At 45.7% G+C, this 15,349-nt stretch overlaps 1 pseudogene; it reads right to left on the bottom strand.

Moving 5' to 3' along the window:
• Nucleotides 1-2,625: 2,625 nt before the first annotated feature.
• Nucleotides 2,626-3,701, bottom strand: Gapdh-ps109 (Glyceraldehyde-3-phosphate dehydrogenase, pseudogene 109; annotated as a pseudogene).
• Nucleotides 3,702-15,349: the final 11,648 nt, after the last annotated feature.

Genomic DNA, 15,349 nt, shown 5'->3' with positions numbered 1-15,349 from the left:
GAGAGAATCACCTCTCAGCTTTCCTCAGTTGCCCGTATTTCTTTGTGTAGGGTTGAGGCCTTATAGGCAAGTGTATTGCTTTTAAATTTTTAAAAATTACATTTTTACGTGCGTGTGTGTGTGTGTGTGTGTGTGTGTGTGTGAGAGAGAGAGAGAGAGAGAGAGAGAGAGAGAGTTTTTGTGTGTCTGTGTGCTGGAGTACATTCTGAGGATTGACTTAAGTCATCACATTTAGCAGTCAGTCCTATCATGGTCTCACCAGCCCCCAGTGCATACCTCTGACTCTCACCTTCCTTTCCATTAGAGGGCAACTTAACCAGCTCCCTAGGCTTTCATTTTTTTTGCACAGGGGGCTGTGAGGACCACCTGCCATCATCATAACTATAAGAGTTTAGCACCACATTGGCCAATATTAAGCACTTAGCAATGTCAGTCTGGATTGAAAACACCCAATGACTCTGGCTCTACAAGCTCTGTGTCTCTGGGATCCAAGTGGGGCCCAGAGGGGACGCATGTTAATAAATCCAAGAAATGAAATCAGAAACCAAAATGCTTCTTAGTGTACATATTATTCACAGCAAAGCAAGGCAAATTTGCGAACATCAAATAATCAACAAGGGGAGGCATAGACTGACAGATTCTCTTCTGTCTTGAGGCAGGAAATAGATTCGTCTCATGGTTCTGGTTGCTACTAATCACAGGGTATCAAAATCACTAACTCCCTGTTTAAGTGCAGATTCTTCACTATGCTACTTACCAAAGGCAAAATGGTCATGTGTTTTCACACACAATTTTCCCCCCTCACCCTCTCCCACATGAAGAACATCTCTTCTTTCCTCTGATTGTTTCACCCCCCACTCCCTGAGAGACCCTGGTCCTTATGCCTGGGAACCATCTTATTTCCTTGCTTAACGTCCTTTAATATATCCACGGTTCTGCTTCCGGCCATTACTTTTATGAAATATTTCCTAGCATCTCCAGCATCAATGGCCCTTTCTCTCTTGATTCCTTGAGACTCAGTTTAATGTTTCTTTTATGGTGTTTTCCATATTAAGCTCTGGTATGTATCAGTCTCTAGCGTTGCTTTGGGAAATCTTGAAGTTAAAGATAGCATTCCCCCAGCCCCTCCCTCTGTCTAGCATGCCTATGTGCCAGGCCCTGTGATATGACGCATAGACACAGAAGTGAATTAAACTGCTCCTGGTCCAGAAGGAAGTCTAAGGCACAGAGTGGGAACAATGAAAGGAGTAGGTACCAAGCCCCGCCCCTAACATGGCACCTCCATTTCATCTTCAAAATAACATTGGAAGTACCCATCACAGCTCCTATTTAGTCACTGGAAATCCTGAGCCAGGGACAAAGTGCAACTCACAAGGGTACTGATGATGAACAGTGGCTTAAAGGGGAGGTCAGGAGATTCCCCACACTGGAGAAGGTGAAGCCCATCAATGTCATGATTAGGAGATTTGCCTACTCGAAGGACCAAAGGAGAGGAATTAAAAAAAAAAAAGAGGGAATGTATAGTGGCCTGGGGGAGAAGGATATCGCTCTTTGGGAACTGCAAGAGTCACTTCCACATTCCCTTTATCCAAAGAGTTCAGTGTGTAGTAGGTGCTCACTGAATTGTGTGTGCATGGTGTCTGTGTGGAAGTCAGAGGGCAATTTGAGGGACTCTTCTATTATGTGGATTCTGGAGACAGAACTTGGGCCACTGGGCTTGGCACTAAGTATCTTTTCCTGCTGAACCATCTTGCTGGCCCCATTCAGTATTGATAAGGATGGTTGACTGCAGCAGAAGGCCCCAGAACTTCTGCCATTCCTCTCTGAACTGGAATTCATCATTCCTTGAGCTTTCAATATTCACTCTCCCCTCTTTTGGCTTAGGCCCTGGGGGTGCAGGGATCAGAGTTCAAGTTTGGGAGAATGTATCATCACATTGTCTCCATTTGATCTCTGAAAACAGAGTACAAAGTATCTCTTCCTCCTCCACCCTTTAGGAGTTCAGGGAGTTTACACTTACATATTAGGGCCAATCTGGTGAGAAGTTTGAGATGACTGAGCACTTGTTAGGTAGGTAGCTGATGATGTCCCTTAACTGGAGCCATCTCCATCCCTCATCCCTCTGGGGTGTTCCATAAGTACCCCATGCAGGTGAATGGTGTCTTTATGTTCATATGCTCTTATGCTTAAGTGTTTGGTCCCCAGTTAATGACACTGTTTGGTAAGGATTCCAACAAAGTATGGCCTTGTTGGAAGAGGTGTGTCACTGAGGATGGGCTTTGAGGTTTCAAAGGTCCATGCTATTCTAGTTAGCTCTCTCTATGTGTCATGACTGTGGATTAGATGTGAACTTTCAACTGCTGCTTCAGCTACCTGCCACTTGCTACCTCTACTGGCCATCCTGAACTTTTTTATGGGGGCGGGGTGCAGCAGACTATTGATGGTATTCAAGAGAGTAGGGAGGACTCCCTAGGCCCCTCCTGTTATTATGAGGGTCTGGGATGGAAATTGTGAGGGGGATGCTCAGTGTTGGGTCCCAGATGGGACAGGGACTCCTCAGCAACTGAGGGCCTCTCTCTTGCTCTCAGTATCCTTGCTGGGCTGGGGTGGGTGGTCCAGGGTTTCTTACTCCTTGGAGGCCATGTAGTCCATGAAGTCCACCACCCTGTTGCTGTAGCTGAATTCACTGTCAGACCAGGAAATGAGCTTTAACAAAGTTGTCACTGAGAGCAATGCCAGGTCCAGCAAAAAAGGTGGAAGAGTGGGAATTGCTGTTGAAGTAGCAGGAGACAACCTGGTCCTCAGTGTAGCCCAGGATGCCCTTTAGTGGGCCCTCAGATGCCTGCTTCACCACCTTCTTGATGTCATCATATTTTCAGGTTCCTCCAGGCAGCATGTCAGATCCACAATGGACACATTGGGGGTAGGAACACAGAAGGCCATGCCAGTGAGCTTCCTGTTCAGCTCTGGGATGACCTTGCCCACGGCCTTGGCAGCACCAGTGGATGCAGGGATGATCCTCTGGGCTGCCCCACAGCCATCACACCACAGCTTTCCAGAGGGGCCATCCACAGTCTTCTGAGTGGCAGTGGTGGCATGGACTGTGGTCATGAGCCCTTCCACGATGCCAAAGTTGTCATGGATGATCTTGGCCAGGGAGGCTAAGCAGTTGGTGGTGCAGGATGCATGACTGACAATCTTGAGTGAGTTGTCATATTTCTCATGGTTCACACCCATCACAACATTGACTGAAGGGGCAGAGATGATGACCCTTTTGGCCCCACCCTTCAAGTGAGCCCCAGCCTTCTCCATCGTGGTGAAGATGCCAGTAGACTCCATGACATACTCAGCCCCAGCATCACCCCATTTGATGTTAGCGGGATCTCGCTCTTGGAAGATGGTGATGGGCTTCCTGTTGATGACAAGCTTCCCATTCTCAGCCTTGACTGAGTCACTGAATTTGCCATGAGTAGAGTCATACTGGAATATGTGGACCATGTAGTTGAGGTCAATGAAGGGTCGTTGATGGCAACAATCTCCACCTTGTCAGATGCAGAGGAGAAGGCAGCCCTGGTAACCAGATGCCCAATACGGCCAAATCTGTTCACACAGACCTTCACCACCTTGTCTATGGGATAAAGCTGGCACTGCACAAGAAGATGCGGCTGTCTTTGGAACAGGGAGGAGCAGAGAGCTACCATCCAAAACTTTGAGCATATGAAACCATCAGCTCCAAATAAATTCTTTCTTCTATAAGCTACCTTCGTTTTGGCACCTTATTACAGCAATAGAAAAGTAATTAAGACAATGGTGATTCTGATGATGATGATGATGGTTGTGGTGGCAATGATGGTGATGGTGGTGATGGTGATGGTGATGATGATGGTGGTGATGCTGAGGGTGATAGTACTAATGATGATGATGATGATAAAATGTACATAATAATGATTATAAGTGAAATAACTCTACAACAATCCCCCACCCCTATAGCTTTATTGTACTAAATGTTAATGGTCCACTTAGTTCCAAAGCCCTAACCAAATGGAAGACAGTTCTTCTTTTCCTCAGAAATAGGAATAGATTAGACCTTAAGTTTATGACTTCTGGGCTTTCCTATTAAGCATAACAAACAAGGGGGCAAGAACTCAAACCCATTATTTTTATGTGAAAATAGTGGAGTAACTCACATGAATGTTACACTCGAAGTTGTTAAGCTACTAATCTAGCCCACTAATTGAAATAATGGGTATGTGGAGTTTCAGAGGAATGTAGACAAAGGAAGGTCTAAGGCAATAGACATACTGGACTGGAGTCATTATCCTGGACTGTGTTCATGTCCTCACCATGTCTCACAGCTGTGTGAAGAGACTCGGTGACCACTTTCTGGGCCTTCTGTAAGTTGCTCAGTGACAAAGGTCAGTCAAGAAACAGAGGAAATCCTTGAAATTTTTTGGCTGTGAATCTCTCCAAATACTCTGCTCTGCCTTTGAAGTAAAAGAGCCATGACAGACAGTGTGTGAATGAATGGCCATGTTTCAATAAAACTTTATTTATAAACAAAAGTGATGGGCCAGATTTGGCCTGGGCCACAGTTATAAACAGTTGGTATGTTAGAGGGAACACTGGACAGTAATAATCACATCTGCACATGAAACAGAAGCTGCTGGCCAGATAAACCACATAAAGAAATAGGCAGAATAAAAAATTAATACAGATGACTGAAAAGAAACTTGATTTTTCCATTTTGGCCACCTTTGCTTCTTTTTTTTTTTCTTCTTTTTTCTTTTTTTCGGAGCTGGGGACTGAATCCAGGGCCTTGTGCTTGCTAGGCAAGCGCTCTACCACTGAGCTAAATCCCCAACCCCTGCTTCTTTTCACTTACAATTTGCTTAGAAAGGGGAAACAGATGGAAATCCTCTCCATTAACAGTGAGATTAAATAAAGGGCCCTGTGAGGTGGTGTTGGTTACCATGGCATTCCCGGAACAACTTTCCAGAAACTCCAAAGAAAAGGGTAAGCTTTTATCTCTGTATGTGACTCCATTAATTCTACTCTAGAGTGGAATTTATCCACATAGCTACCTTGTTTTGCTAGGATCTCAGAAGCAGGAAGAGAAGAGGAAGATGTATTTGGAGATGTTTTGCCATTGTTTGAGGAAAGCTGGCCACATCAGTTGGAAGAAAATGTACAAGACTGCAGGTGGGTAGGCAGAGCGAGGTCACCAGGGAGAGAATGGCTGAGAAAATGCCAGAGCCATCAGTCTGCGAGGTGCGTGGTGACCTAGGTCCTTTGAAATACTGTGCTGAGAAGGGTAATCTTTGCAACCAGGTTTAGCCGTGTAAAACACAGCGTGTTTGTTATCTCAATGCTTGTATTGTTTTCCCTTTTGGGTTGTAAGTGTGTTTGTGGTATATACAAGTGTGTAAATATTCACAGGCTCATATGCATGTATGGAGGTCATGGGAGGAGATCTGGTGTCCTGTTCTACCATTCTCTGCCTTGTCACTTGTCGCCGGGACTCTTGCTGACCCTGAAGCTACGCCTGCAACCAGTAAGTGGCTGGAAAACTCCTGTCCTTGTCCCCCACTGCACTGGGATTACAGGTGTGTGTACAACCATGCTTGACTTTTTACATGAGTTCCTGGGATTTAACTCAGGTGTTTGTGCTAGCCCAGCTGTCTCCCCAGGCCCTATCTCATAGTTTCTGCAGCAGTTTTCTCTCTTGGTTTCATGTAGCCTAGGCTGGCTATTCTGGTTGCTTATTTATTTATTTATTTATTTATTTATTTATTTATTTATTTGTCAGTTTGATACAACCTAGACTTATTAAGGAAGAGGAACCTCAATTGAGAAAACATCTCCATTGACCATACCCAGGAACATATGGATTGAACTCAGTGGATTATCTGCATATAAAGGAGGGTATGAAATTGGGAGGGGATTGTCAGGGGTGGATCTGGGCAGAGTCAGAGTTAGGGGAAGAGTGATAGATTGCCAGTAGGCCAGTTGGTAGGATCTTTCCTTGATTAGTGATTGATTTGAAGTGGGGAGGGCCCAGAGGTCTGTGGATGGTGCCACCCCTGGTCATGTGGTGCTGAGTTGCATAAGAAAGTGAGCAAGGTATGAGGATCAGGCTAGTAAGCTGCATTCCACAGCCCCTGCTTCAGCTCTTGCCTTCTGGTTCCTGACCTGGAGTACCCGCTTTGATTTCCCTCAGCGATGGACTTGATCAGATATGCAAACCATTTATTAAACCACTTTCTTCTCAAATTCTTTTGGCCATGATCTTTATTAGAGCAGCAGCAGCAGCAACAACAAGAACAAACCAGGCATACTGGCTTTGAGTGATCCCTCCTCTCTCTCTCTCTCTCTCTCTCTCTCTCTCTCTCTCTCTCTCTCTCTCTCTCCCTCTCTGGAGTGCTGGATTACAAGAGTGTGGTGGCACTCTTGGTTTCTGTGGTACTGGGTTCAGACCTAGGACCTTCTGCATGCTAGACAAGCATCCTACCAACTGAGCTGTAGCCTGAGCCCTCTAACTCAGTTTAATGTGACCCTGTAGCATGAAGTCTTTTGATTCTTGCTTCTCAAACTTAGCGCAATGTCTTTGGGATTCACCCACATCCTTCAGTGAAATAGTAAGCCTTTTTTTTGAATTGTTAAGTACTAGTTCACTGTGTAGACATTAGGCAGTTTGTTTATCTGCTAGAAATTAACCACATGCTTTGTGGTTTGGGGCTACTGTGCATAGCCCCTAACCCCCAAGCACTGGCACGTAAGTTTTCCTCTGTGTGTGACTTTTCATGGCCTTGGTAAGTCCTAAAAGAATGGATGGGTATCTGTACAAAGCTTAAGTCCAAGTGGATCAAGGACTTCCACATCAAACCAGATACACTCAAACTAATAGAAGAAAAAGTGGGGTAGAGTCTCCAATACATGGGCACTGGAGAAAATTTCCTGAACAAAACACCAATGGCTTATGCTCTAAGATCAAGAATCGACAAATGGGATCTCATAAAACTGCAAAGCTTCTGTAAGGCAAAGGACACTGTGGTTAGGACAAAACGGCAACCAACAGATTGGGAAAAGATCTTTACCAATCCTACAACAGATAGAGGCCTTATATCCAAAATATACAAAGAACTCAAGAAGTTAGACCGAAAGGAGACAAATAACCCTATTAAAAATGGGGTTCAGAGCTAAACAAAGAATTCACAGCTGAGGAATGCCGAATGGCTGAGAAACACCTAAAGAAATGTTCAACATCTTTAGTCATAAGGGAAATGCAAATCAAAACAACCCTGAGATTTCACCTCACACCAGTGAGAATGGCTAAGATCAAAAACTCAGGTGACAGCAGATGCTGGCGAGGATGTGGAGAAAGAGGAACACTCCTCCATTGTTGGTGGGATTGCAGACTGGTACAACCACTCTGGAAATCAGTCTGGAGGATCCTCAGAAAATTGGACATTGAACTGCCTGAGGATCCAGCTATACCTCTCTTGGGCATATACCCAAAAGATGCCCCAACATACAACAAAGACACATACTCCACTATGTTCACAGCAGCCTTATTTATAATAGCCAGAAGCTGGAAAGAACCCAGATGCCCTTCAACAGAGGAATGAATACAGAAAATGTGGCACATCTACACAATGGAATATTACTCAGCTATCAAAAACAATGACTTTATGAAATTCATAGGTAAATGGAAGGAACTGGAAAATATCATCCTGAGTGAGGTAACCCAATCACAGAAAAACACACATGGTATGCACTCATGGATAAGTGGCTATTAGCCCAAATGCTTGAATTACCCTAGATGCCTAGAACAAATGAAACTCGAGACAGATGATCAAAATGTGAATGCTTCACTCCTTCTTTAAAAGGGGAACATGAATACCCTTGGCAGGGAATAGGGAGGCAAAGATTAAAACAGAGGCAGAAGGAACACCCATTCAGAGCCTGCCCCACATGTGGCCCATACATATACAGCCACCCAATTAGACAAGATGAATGAAGCAAAGAAGTGCAGACCGACAGGAGCCGGATGTAGATCTCTCCTGAGACACAGCCAGAATACAGCAAATACATAGGTGAATGCCAGCAGCAAACCACTGAACTGAGAATAGGACCCCATTGAAGGAATCAGAGAAAGAACTGGAAGAGCTTGAAGGGGCTCGAGACCCCATATGAACAACAATGCCAAGCAACTAGAGCTTCCAGGGACTAAGCCACTACCTAAAGACTGTACATGGACTGACCCTGGACTCTGACCCCATAGGTAGCAATGAATATCCTAGTAAGAGCACCAGTGGAAGGGGAAGCCCTGGGTCCTGCTAAGACTGAACCCCCAGTGAACTAGACTGTTGGGGGGAGGGGGACAATGGGGGGAGGGTGGGGAGGGGAACTCCCATAAAGAAGGGGAGGGGGAGGGACTAGGGGGATGTTGGCCTGGAACTGGGAAAGGGAACAACATTCGAAATGTAAATAAGAAATACTCAAGTTAATAATAATAATAAAAAAAAAGAATGGATGGGTATGTGTATGCTGATGTCATTCAGCCCCGTGTGTGTGTGTGTGTGTGTGTGTGTGTGTGTGTGTGTGTGTGTGCACATTTAGAGATCAGCAGTGAGTGTCTTCCTATTTCACTCTCCACCTTTCTTTTTTAAAATTAAAGTCTCCTCACTGACATGAAGCCCACCACTTGTCGAGCGTGACTGAGCTTTAGGGGTCTGCCTATCCCTACCCGCTTGGTGTCATAGTTACTAATGCAGTAGTTACTAGTTACATGCCTGGCTTTTATGTGGGTTCTGGGGAACTGAGCCCCTCCATGTCATCTTCTAGGGACTTCCTGTTTTACCTTTTAAATTCAGGTTTGCAAACGGCCTGTGATTTGCTTTTGCATACGTTTGAGCCGGGGGTCAGATTTTTTTTTCTCCCATGTTGATACCTATCACGGCTCACATCAAAAAAGCTATTTTCTTACCCGCCATTTGATAATAAACCAAGTGCTTGGAAGTGGGCGGGTTCATTTATGGGCTCTATTCCTTTCATTTGCTGATTTTCAAATCAACATCCCTGTATTGATTTTTATTATTACAGCATTTCTTAATTCCTTTTAGAATGATTTTTTTTACACTTGTTTCTCTTTATTTATGGAAAGGACCTGCACAAGATCAAGTCAGTCAACACAAAGTCCCAACCTCTAGCCCAAGGGCTATGGCTAATTGATAGCCTCTTAGGGAGGGGGGAGTTAGTTTTCTTTAAGGGTTGACCACACTCTGGTGGATGGCTGCATAACTGGGAGCATACGGGCAGTACGGAGGAGACTCAAGGGTTAAATGTATAAAGAAGGTATGAAGTTGGGAGGGGATGGTTGGATCCAGGACCAGCATAGGGGCAGGAGTGGTGGGTGAATATGATCAAGATATATTGTACATATGCATGTAACCCTTGAAGAGTTAGTAAAAATATTCTTTTTTCTCATCTAGACGAGGTTTCTTGGTGTAGCATTCATTGGCTGTCCTGGAACTCACTCTGTAGACCAGGCTGGCTTCAAACTCAGAGATGCACCTGCCTCTGCCTCCCAAGGGCTGCCATCGCTACCACCCGGGAAAAACTCCTAATAACAAAAGACAACAAACGTTTGTCTTGGTCAGTCAGTAGCCTTTATGTTTATGTGTACATTTTAGATTCCATATCTCAATTTCAAAAAGAAATTGTTTGGGAAAACCACGTGGAAGCAAGTCTGTAGATCAGTTTGCAGGCGACGGACATGGCTACCCCTTGGAACCTTCTAATCCATGACTGTGGCTCCCCTCCATGTACTTAGATGGTTTGAAATTCCTACCAAGGATGTTTTGGCTTCATTGTGGCAGGCAGGCACAGAGATTGTTGGATTTATTTCTGGGCATTTGATTTTAAAGCACATTATTGTAAGTGGTATTTCTGTCATCTAAGTGTTTGCTGGCACATAAAATTACACTTGATGATTCCGCATTTATCTTGCTGGACCGAGTTTTGAAGTTTTGTTTTCTCTTGGAAGGTTCATTAAGGCATGTGGTGTTTTTTCCCCACCCTTAGCCTCCCAGGTACGCTGCATTGAGATACAGGGTGCTGGTGACATAGGGGTTCACATAGTCAGAGAAGGTGCCCCTATATAACCAGTTCAGTCTAACCTTGCCTGTGGGGCTGGGGTGGTGACTCATTCAGGGAAGTGCCTCTTGCACAGGTGTGAGGCATGAGATAACTGGGTATATATGGTGTTGTGTGACTATAACCTCAGCACTGGGGGTGGGGGGACAGGTGAATCTCAGAGTGTGACTGGGCAGTGAGCAGAACCCACCTGGCTATAGGTTCATTGAGAGACTCTGTCCCATAAAAACTAAAATCCATAAGCTACTGCTCAGGTCCAAAGCCGATGTGCTGACTCAGCAGGGGGCTTATGGCTCTCCCGTGTAGGTGAGATTAACCAACATTGTGCCAGGGGCGAGGACGTGGAAAGTGGTCTGTATAGGGCTGCTAGGGACAGTTGCATGATTTGTGCACTGCTCCAAGGTCCTGGGCATTGGAAGGAAGAAAGCCATCTCCTACTGTTTGCCTACCCGCTGTGTACCCAGCTGCACGATGGGTGTACGCCTAACAACAGGCAGCATTTTCTCCTGGTTTGCTTGCCCAGATGGGTGTCCTTTTCTTTTTTACAGGCCATTGACTGCCACGGTGGCCTGGGCCTCCAAGTTTGACCTACTAACTTGACCGCCAGTGGTTGCCTTTATCAGGCGCTCCTGGAAGAGCCGAGCAAGGCTGCCAGGATGCTGACAAAATGCTTCTGGAGAGCTCTGTGCCCTCTTCTCGCCTTTCTGCTTGCCTCTTATTGATTCCTCTGCTTGGCTTGGCTAAGCCCGAGCCAGGAGCCCTCCCGTTATTAAAAGAGGTCCCAGCTGTCCACACCTTTCATTTTCTTTGAATTACATTAATTGCCCGACAGCTAAAAATTGAGCCGGTATTTTCAGATTTCAGCTGCTGGTCGGCAAGAAATATTTACCAGCTCCTGCAGATTTATAAAGATGCCACGGAGATGCCTGGAGACTCACAATCAGAAAATACAGCAGCAAAACAACGCTATTTTTCAAGGTTAAATGCTCAGAATGCTAAAGAGAAATTGTCCATAAAGCAAAGTAAGGCTTGGGGAAGCAGGCAGCCTCCGCCCTGGACAAAAGGAAGACGAAGGTTGGAGATAAGATTTCACAGCTTCACAATAATTATGAATTTAATAAGGGAGCTTTCTTTTTAATTCCGTTTCAGTCTGGCAGCCACTCGCCTTCTTCCCACCCTCCTCTGAGGCATGGTGATTCTCTAATGTGCTCCTCAGGCTGGGTCACAGGGAGAGCTAAAGGCCCTTAGCCACAAGACACTCGGACGATGTATTTAGACAGCTAATGCTCCTGTCCCTTTACAGGCAGATGGGGCCCGAGTCCTGCTGGCATTCAGAAGGGACTCTGAACACAGAGACACAGTGAGATAGTGAGCTCTGAAAGAGACCAAGACAGGGGGCTGTGCACCCCCATTCCCATCCTATGGGACCATGGGTGTTAACTCCTGTTTGTATGAATGAAATTCTAAAGCTCAGGCAGGGCACCAAGACTTGTCACAGACTCCCAGGTGTCACCACTGATGCCCACTTACCTCACAACACGGTGATATACATGGGCTATGGGATTCCCCAAGACAGAAAGCCATGAGGAACACAGAGCCATTCCACCCAAAGAGTATCAGCTGTCTTCTTAGGTTGTAAATATTCATTTTTAATTGTTCATTCATCCACCAAACACTGATGAACTGCTGAGTTTTCAGTGGTGGAGAGAAGATTTGAGGCAGGCTCTGGCTTTATGCCTGCTCTGCCCTCACACTTGAGATCCTCAGCCTCCCAAGTGTTGGGATCCCAGGTGTGTACCACTACTCTAACTGAGGGTGCATTTTTCTGAGATGCTTGTGTGTGTGTGTGTGTGTGTGTGTGTGTGTGTGTGTGTGTGTGTGTGTATGTAAAGGTTAAATCCAAATGCTAAAATTAGTCATTTAGAAAAAAATAAGACACTGTAGTATTTTTCAACCAATCCCTATAGCTAGCTTCGAAATACCACTATCAGCTTGAGGTGAAAACTGACACCTGCTTGGCACCTCTTCTCCACCCTTCTCTTGCACCAGGGTCTATGTCTTAGTTAGGGTTCCATTGCTGTGAAGAGACACGATGATCCAGGCAACTCTTATAAGGACAACATTTAATTGTGGATGGCTTACAGGGTCGGAGGGCCAGTCCATCATCATCAAGGTGGAAAGTGTGGCAGCAGGCAAGCAGGCATTGTGCTGGAGAAGGAGCTGAGAGTTCCACATCTTGTTCTGATGGCAACCAGAAAACTGTTCCCAAGGCAGCTAGGTGGAGGATCTCCAAGCCCAGCCCCACAGTGACACACTTCCTCAAATAAGGCCTTACCTTCTAACAGTGCCATTCCCTGGGCCAAGCATATTCAAACTACCAGTCTGATAACTGCTTTCTCTCTATATAGATACGCTAATTCTGGAAATTTCATATAAATATAGTCACACAGCACTCTCAGTCTTTGGTGTCTGGTTTCTTGTTTTATAGTTCGTGTGCTCGAGTCTGCTGTGTTGCTTCAGCATGGATGCAGAGGTCAGAGGCCAACTTACCTGAGTCAGTTTTCTCCTTTCACCATGTTTGTATTTGTCTGAACACTTTTTACCTCTCTAGGGTGTATATGGGCCTAGGGCTACACTTGGGCCATTGGGTAATTCTCTGTTTAGTTTGTTGGAATTGTGAAATGCTTCCCCAAAGCTACAGCATCCTGCATCTTCTATCTCTCTCTCTTTTTTTTTTTTTCGGAGCTGGGGACCGAACCCAGGGCCTTGCGCTTCCTAGGCAAGCGCTCTAACCACTGAGCTAAATCCCCAACCCTGCATCTTCTATCTCAAGTGCCACCTTTATACATCATGTGCACCGTGTAGAACATGGTTTGTTCTAGGCCAAAGAGGAAGAAGCAAAGCAGAATAACAAGGTCTGGATGGGGTGTCAGAGGTGGGGTGTCAGAGGTGGGGTGCCAGGGTGGGGTGTCAGAGGTGGGGTGCCAGGGTGGGGTGTCAGAGGTGGGGTGTCAGGGGTGGGGTGCTGGGGTGGGGTGTCAGAGGTGGGGTGCTGGGGTGGGGTGTCAGAGGTGGGGTGCTGGGGTGGGGTGTCAGAGGTGGGGTGCCAGGGTGGGGTGTCAGAGGTGGGGTGCCAGGGTGGGGTGTCAGAGGTGGGGTGCTGGGGTGGGGTGTCAGAGGTGGGGTGCTGGGGTGGGGTGTCAGAGGTGGGGTGCTGGGGTGGGTGTCAGAGGTGGGTGCCAGGGTTGGGTGTCAGAGGTGGGGTGTCAGAGGTGGGCTCGGTGATGAGTTATCATTGGTGCCTATGACTGGCCTCACCAAGAAAGTGTAAATGTATTTTATTGTACTAAGACTACTAAGGTAGTCTACCATGTCCAGACATCATTTCTAAGGTTGGAACAAAATAGAAGACTTGCTTTTCTTAGTCAAGCTTCCTCTTCTCTGCTTGATCTAGGGAGCCCAACCCCCAATCTTCTACTTGATGATATCATATAGTTCTTGGCAAAATTACAGGTTCAAGTTCCTGGAATGCCTCTCCATGCAAATGAGGTATCCTCAGAATCTTAAGCCTCAGTCAATGAAACTTCACCCTAAGAAGAACCCCTTTTTACTCTCCAAGGCTCTTGATTCTCCTGAATAAAGTATGCACACAAACTATTTCATTAAATATCATCTAAGAGAGCTGTTTTATTAAATGTCATCTAAATGGCTGATGCCTTGTCTGGTGCAGCAGCGTCTGGACACCTCGCGGGAAAGAGAGGGAAACAGAACCACTATATGTATATACTGTGCCACACCAACATCGGAGGGCGCAGTCTTGCAGGGTACTTGCAAGTGGCCAGAGTGAGGCTGATCACACTTGGAGAATGATGTCATCTTGGAATGTTACTGTGGGGGAATTCATTATATGAGGCATAGCAAAAGTATAAGCACTCTCCTTTTCTGTTTGTTTTGCCCTCCTCCTCTTCCTCTCCCTCCTCTTCCTCCTTACCCTTTTATTCTTCCTTCTATTTCTTTCCCCCTTTTCTTCTGTTTTTTTCTCCCCTCCCCTCCCCTCCTCTGAACCTTATCATTTTTCTTCTTCCTCTTCATTCCATCTCTCCACCTCTTCCTTTTTTTCCTTTTTCTCCTCTCCTCTCTCTTAATCTCTTCCTTTTTGTTTGATGGGTATGAAATACTATCTTGTTGTGTAGCCCAGGCTGGCTTTGAACTCCTCATGCCATAGACACCCCCTCCCCACCTCTGACATTCTTTTTACTTCCTGGAATTCCCTGGCAGATGTGTGAATGAGTCATTCTGTTTGGGATCCCCATCTGTACAGTCCTCGGTCCCCCAAATCAGATGTTTTTCAGCACCAGGGACAGCGCTCACCTACTCCAGTCGCCCTCCCCCGCCCCCTACCCCCTGCAATGTCCCGCACTAGACAAAGAACTGTGCATTTATACCGTGTCTGTTATTTATCGGGGAGGGGCCTGTGTAAAATTCCCTGAGTCTGGAAAATGCAGAAAGTTTGTTTTGGCCTTTAATCTTAGCCTCTTATTCCCACATGGTCGGCTAGACCGGTCCATCTCAAAGAATAGAAAAAAGTAGTGCTCAGCTTTCAGCTCGCTCATAAATCTGCTTCCTGCGTTGCCATTTTTTATCTGCTTACTTCTGTTTCCCCTGCGTTTAAAGGGAGTGCTTTACCTTAGCAATGATTCAGTATTCCTGGGATACTGTGGGCTTTGAGAGCTACACAATAGAAGTTCCATTTCACTCCCACCACCATTTATAACCACAGGGGGAAAACTGCATTGTCTTGGGGGTTATCAATGATTTCATAAAACTCAACCTTTGTTTCTTGTTGCCTCCATTTTTCAAAAAAAAAAATGTGCTCCTTCAAGTCTCTGGAAGCAGTTGCCTCTGAGGAAACATTCGTCTTCAGTTTGACATCTTTTGTACAGTATCTCTTTTCAATTCTCCTTTCTCATGGAGGATAAATATCTCTTTAGGGCTTGGAATGAAGAGTTACATCTCCAAGATGCAACTTGTGAGTGTGTGGAGACCTGCCCTCCTCACTAAATCCCACCTTATACCTGGGGCTGGAAGATGGAGTCATAGACAGTTGACAAAAAGGATAGTGTAGGTTAAATTGTGTCCTCTTGGTGTTTATAAGCTGAGATCCCAACTCCTGGTACCCATGTGTATGACCCTG

This window comes from Rattus norvegicus, chromosome 1 (assembly GCF_021556685.1).
Source record: "Rattus norvegicus strain SHRSP/BbbUtx chromosome 1, alternate assembly SHRSP_T2T, whole genome shotgun sequence".
NCBI lineage: Eukaryota > Metazoa > Chordata > Mammalia > Rodentia > Muridae > Rattus > Rattus norvegicus.
This window is presented reverse-complemented; position numbering and strand designations above follow the sequence as displayed.